General features: G+C 39.7%; 1 non-coding gene across 1 annotated transcript; it reads left to right on the top strand.

Moving 5' to 3' along the window:
* The first annotated feature begins 5772 nt into the window (after positions 1-5772).
* Positions 5773-5932, top strand: LOC147906025 (U1 spliceosomal RNA). Its single transcript, XR_015542100.1, has one exon. It is a non-coding gene; the product is annotated as a U1 spliceosomal RNA (small nuclear RNA).
* Positions 5933-6176: the final 244 nt, after the last annotated feature.

The following is a 6176-nucleotide window of genomic DNA, read 5'->3' as shown; positions in this document are numbered from 1 at the left end:
TGCATAGGAGTCATGACTATTGGATCTGGGACCTCAGCATATGTCATAAAAAGTATACATTTGTGTTACTAGCCTTAGTGGTGTTATTAGACACTTTGAAAATTAAAACATGGAAAATTGTATTTGAAATAGGAGTCCTATTCTTAAAGCATGCAAAAAATTCCCAAGTCCACCAACGAAGGATAGGAGTGTAGGCCAGGTGGATGCAGTGTACCATAGTAGATCCTCTGGATGGCTGGGTTCTTAAGAAATGATATCTACCATTTTGATTAGACACTGAGCTTCTTGTCGTTGGCTGATAACTTTGCTGAACGAATTTTGTTGGAGTTGTACCTCCATGATGTCAACCATGTAAAGGTTGAAGCTCAAGAGTTTTCCCTTCCAACAACAACTGAGATCAGTTATATCATGGAAAGAAGTGATGATTGATGTCAATCAAAATAAGTGGGTAGTGGCTCCCCATGATCTTGATTATCCTCGTTAACTGAGAAGTTAGTATCATCACCTAGAGCAAGAGGATCAACTGGTGGTATCCCAATGGTTCAACAATGAGCAAGGCAAGGCAAAAGATTTGCTACATCAATTTACCATCAATTTCTAGAGTAGGAATAGTTGAAGTTGATGGCTTTGCTAATGGTTTTGCTTGCCCAGGATATTGTGTTGTGGAAGGTATAGGTGTACATGTGGTGTACACTTTGAGGTGGATGCAATTGTTGAGTGTAAAGTGGTGTGAAGGAGTGGGTTAGAGACGTTGTGAGGTTTTTGAGACTTGTTAGATTTAAAAATGATGATTTGGAGTGCCTCCTCGTCAAGAAGTGATTTCGAATTTCAAAAGTAATATTGCCAATTTGGACCATGTTTAGGATGGCTTTGAATACCCTGTTATATAGTATAATAAGCATGTATGGATGATATTATGTGACTGTATTATAGAGCAAATAATATCTGGTGTGGATGGCTTCTTGATGCCCTTGCACTTGCAGCTAGTTAAGTCCTTTGGCCAAGGAATTTGGATTGCAAGGATAGGACTCAAGGTCATCTGTCTTGGTTAATTCCAAAATTGGTTCCTTTATGGGGAATAAAGATGCTTCCTAGATAATCTGGCACCAACCCCTAATGTCCAAAATAATAGGATGTAAGGGAAAGTCGAAGATATTAGAATCATCTTAAAAAAGAAGGTACCCACCAAAGAAGGTTGGCTATAATTAGATGTGTGTAGTTAGAATGCTTGTCCATGAGGCTTAATAGTGTTTATGGAGGAAATGGGTGTGTTAGATCTATGTGATCTTGAACAGAGGTTGCAACGAGTGCATTAAAACGAAATTGAAGTATGCGTTCAATGGTGCTTGGTTGGAGAGTATGGGCAATTAGACTTGTGGACATAGAATAAAGACATCAAATTCCAATAGTTCCAATAGCCCCACTTAAAGAACATATAATGAGACTGTAATGCCAATTTTATTTTCATCGAAAGTTAGAGAAAAGTTCATGAGATACATGGTCATAAAAGAGTCCTATTTTATTTAAAAATCCAAATCCAACCATATTGACCATAACTCAAAGTCTCAAAACTGTAATGTCAAAACTAATAAATGCATAAGCAAAGGTAGACATGTCTAAAATATACTCCCTCGTGTTAACCAATTATGTCAAGATAGAGGTTATATATCTCTTCTTGTATCCTCAAGCATCTATAATGGTTTCATGTATACAAACCCTTGAGAGGAGTCCTTTGACATAATTTAGATCCCAATTTGCCATCCTAATATAGTAGAATCAATGGCAAATAGCCCCACTTAAAGATCATATAATGAGACTCTAATGCGAATTTCATTTTCATCCAAAGTTAGAGCAAATTTTATGAGATGGTCATAAAAGAGTCCCTTTTTTTTAAAAAAAATGTCTAAATCCAACCCTATTTAGCATACCTCAAAGTCTCAAAACTGTAATGTCAAAACTGATAAATGCATAAGCAAAGGTAGAAATGTCTAAAATATACTCCCTCTTGTTAACCAATTATGTCAAGATAGAGTTTATATATCTCTTCTTGTATCCTCAAGCATCTATAATGGTTTCGAGTATATAGAGAGGCTATGATGCGTGAGGATCAATGCAAGTGGGAGTATGCTATGCAATCAGAGATGAGTTCACTTATGAAGAATAAGACTTGGGACTTGGTTTCTTTGCCACATGGAAAGAAAGCATTGCCATGTAAATGGGTCTACAAGATGGAGGTCATAGGTGATGATGTGCCTAGGTACAAGGCCCATTTGGTCGCTAAAGGGTTCAAGCAAGAGAAGGGTGTGGACTTTGATGATATATTGTCTCTGGTTGTGAAGATGAACACACTTAGATGCATGCTTGGACTAGTGGCAACAGAGGATATATAGCTTATGTAGATGGATGTCAAGACAGCTTTCTTGCATGGGGATCTGCATGAGGAAATTTACATGGTGCAGCCAGAAGGCTTTGAAGAAAAGGGCAAAGAGCATTTAGTTTGCAAGCTGAAAAGAGTCTCTATGGTCTTAAGCAAGCGCCTAGAGAATGGTATCAGAAGTTTGATACTTTCATTCGGTCCCAAGGTTTTAGAAGGAGTGAAATTGATCACTGCCTCTACACTAAAAGGGCTAAGGATAATAGCCTGATACTCCTGGCACTATATGTGGATGATATGCTATTGGCTACAAGAATACTTATGAGCTAGATACATTAAAGGCCAAGTTGCATGAGGCCTTTGATATGAAGGATTTGGGACTTGCAGGTCATACTTATGAGCTAGATACATTAAAGGCCAAGTTGCATGAGGCCTTTGATATGAAGGATTTGGGACTTGCAGGTCATATTCTTGGTATGGGCATCATGCGTGATCGGAGTAGGAAACTCCTTTGGCTTTCACAGAAGGAGTATGTTCCAAAAGTATTGCAGCGTTTCAATATGGAGGGGGGGAAGGCAGTGAATACTCCATTTTCTCCATATGTGAAATTGAGTCATACAAATAGTCCCAAATCAAATGAGGAGAGGGCCATGATGGCCAAGGTTCCTGATGCATTAGGGGTTGGGAGTCTTATGTATGCTATGATCGCTACTAGACCAGACATTGCATTTGCAGTGGGAGTTGTTAGCCGGTATATGGCTAATCCAGGAAAGAGGCATTGGGAGGCAGTTAAGTGCATCATGAGGTACATGAAGGGTACCAAGGAGATGTGCATCTGCTTCGGTAGAGGAGACATGCGTGTACTTGGGTACACAGATTGAGACTATGCAGGGCATGTGGATAGTAGGAGATCCACTTCTAGTTGTGTGTTCACCTTTGTAGGTAGTGCAGTGTCGTGGATGTCTCGCGCACAGAAGTGCAATTCTTTGTCTACCATAGAGGCTGAGTATGTTGCAGCCACAGAGGGTTGCAAGGAGGCTATATGGCTTGATCGGCTAGTGGGAGATTTGGGGATTCATACAAGTGTACCGACATTGCATAGTGATTCCATGAGTGCTATTCAGCTAGCACGGAATCCGGTCTTTCATGCAAAGACCAAACACATTGAGCTCAGGTACCATTTCATCAGGGAGGTACTTGAGGACAAGCGTATAGAGCTTGTCAAGGTTCATACAGATGATAACCCTGTAGATATGCTGACGAAGAGTCTACCTAGTCAGTGGTTTGAGTATTGTCGTGTATTGATGGGCATTGGATAGTATGCTCACTGGTTGTTCTCCCTTAAAGGCACATTGTCGTTTAAGTGGGAGGTTGTGGGGGTTAAAGGTCACTGTGCCTTTACCCCGGTTATGTACAATACTCAAACACATATATAAATGAATGAAAAAGAAGATTAGGGTGTTTTGCACCCACCAAAAACTTGTGTGGCTCTCTGTTTCTCTCTCTCCCTCTTCCGTTTTGCTTCCGTTGAGAGCACTGTTATAACTTTCTAAAACCAATCAAGGGTTAAGGTTTATGCATAAGTCAAAGTGAGATAGAATCCTTGAAAGGGTCAAAATTCTGTCCACCAAGAAAAGCTCTCTTTTGCCCAATCATATAAAATATACCAAAAAGATTTATAAACTATGGTACACATATGATTTTTATTTTCCTACATCCCACCAAGCCTCTGTTTGATTAGGGTCATTGTCGAATTCCATTAAACAAAAAAAAGCATCCCAACTAAATAAAGGGATTGCCCAACGCCATCCTAATGTAGTAGAATCAATGGCAAATAGCCCCACCTAAAGAACATATAATGAGACTCTAATGCCAATTTTATTTTCATCCAAAGTTAGAGAAAAGTTCATGAGATACATGGTCATAAAAGAGTCCTATTTTAAAAAAAAATCCAAATCCAACCATATTGACCATAACTCAGAGTCTCAAAACTGATAAATGCATAAGCAAAGGTAGAAATGTCAAAACTGATAAATGCATAAGCAAAGGTAGAAATGTGTAAAATATACTCCCTCGTGTTAACCAATTATGTCAAGATAGAGGTTATATATCTCTTCTTGTATCCTCAAGCATCTATAATGGTTTCATGTATACAAACCCTTGAGAGGAGTCCTTTGACATAATTTAGCTCCCAATTCGCCATCCTAATGTAGCAGAATCAATGGCAAATAGCCCCACTTAAAGATCATATAATGAGACTCTAATGCGAATTTCATTTTCATCCAAAGTTAGAGCAAATTTTATGAGATACATGGTCATAAAAGAGTCCTATTTTTTAAAAAAAATATCTAAATCCAACCCTATTTAGCATAACTCAAAGTCTCAAAACTGATAAATGCATAAGCAAAGGTAGAAATGTCTAAAATATACTCCCTCGTGTTAACCAATTATGTCAAGATAGAGTTTATATATCTCTTCTTGTATCCTCAAGCATCTATAATGGTTTCGAGTATACAAACCCTTGAGAGGAGTCCTTTGACTTAATTTAGATCCCAATTTTGTGTGGTTCTATTACGCGATAGATTCTTTACATTATGCATGGGATTATCCACATGGGCATTTATAATGACCCGTGTTTCATCGTCTAAAGTCATTACCTTATGCTACTTTTGTCATGAAAATCATTGAAAATCATGCATGGTCATGAGTGAGGATGAAAATATAGAGATGTTCAAGGAATTATTACTCCAAGGTTAGGAGTAATTAGTTTAGAAAAGACCTTGTGTTAGGTCAATTTGTTCACAAAATAAATACAAGGAGCTAGATCTACGCTTTGCCAAAAAGTGAGAAAAGAGGAGCTAGCACGCTTTCAAGAGTAGTTGAAAACTATGTAGAATGTTTCTATAATTTAGGGGGACACCCAGTAAGGAGTCATACGACATGATTTTGAAAGTTTTGCACAAAAGGAACCGGTACTAGATGGATTGTGGAAATGGACGTGGTAAAAGTTTTCCAAATCACAAAGTCATGTACTAAGGTGGTACTTTGGCATACTAAGAATTCACGTACGTTGAGATACTCTGAGAGAGAGAGAGAGAGAGAGAGAGAGAGAGAGAGAGAGAGAGAGAGAGAGAGCCCCACACAAGAGCTTGAGTTGCTACGTAAATTAGCTCGGGTGCATAAATTCGTCATTCAAATAGGACGAATAGTCCATGACCTAAAGTAATTGAGTAGGAAACACGCGAGCTATGTCGAAATGTCCAATAGCCAAGTGGTGGCAATAAGAGGGGGACTCAATTTGTGCCACGTGGAAGGGAGGGAGATTAATGCCATAGATGCGTTGTGTCGGGAAGGTTGAAGGGAGCCATACTTAAAGGCGTCCAGCGATTCTGTCGAACATACTTACCTGGGCGGGGTCAATCGGTGATCATGAAGGCCGATGGCCTAGGGTCGGCCTCTCCATTGCACTCCGGACGGGCTGCACCCTAGCATCTCCCTACGGGGAGAGTGCACGTCATAATTTGTGGCAGCGGGGGCTCGCGTTCGCGCGGCCCCCTCCCAGATCAAGCTGAAACATTGGATTTAGACTTGCCCACAGATACACCGCAATTGAGCTTCGTCTGTACTGCTGAAACCAATGTGGTTCCCTTTGTAGCTGTAAAACGACTCTACAGCCTTTCAGGATTGGTCTCTCTTCCTAACCATTGCTCACATGCAGGATAGAGCGAAAGGACATTCTCAAATTGGATTCACCTCCGTCACGTAACGGAGTATGACCGACCTGTATCCTCATCTAAAAAAC

The sequence above is a fragment of the Dipteris shenzhenensis genome, chromosome 1 (genome assembly GCF_047967505.1).
Source record: "Dipteris shenzhenensis isolate YYH24624 ecotype China chromosome 1, Dip_SZ_1.0, whole genome shotgun sequence".
NCBI classification, from domain to species: domain Eukaryota; kingdom Viridiplantae; phylum Streptophyta; class Polypodiopsida; order Gleicheniales; family Dipteridaceae; genus Dipteris; species Dipteris shenzhenensis.
The sequence above is the reverse complement of the archived record's forward strand: the minus strand, read 5'-3'. Positions and strand labels throughout refer to the sequence as shown.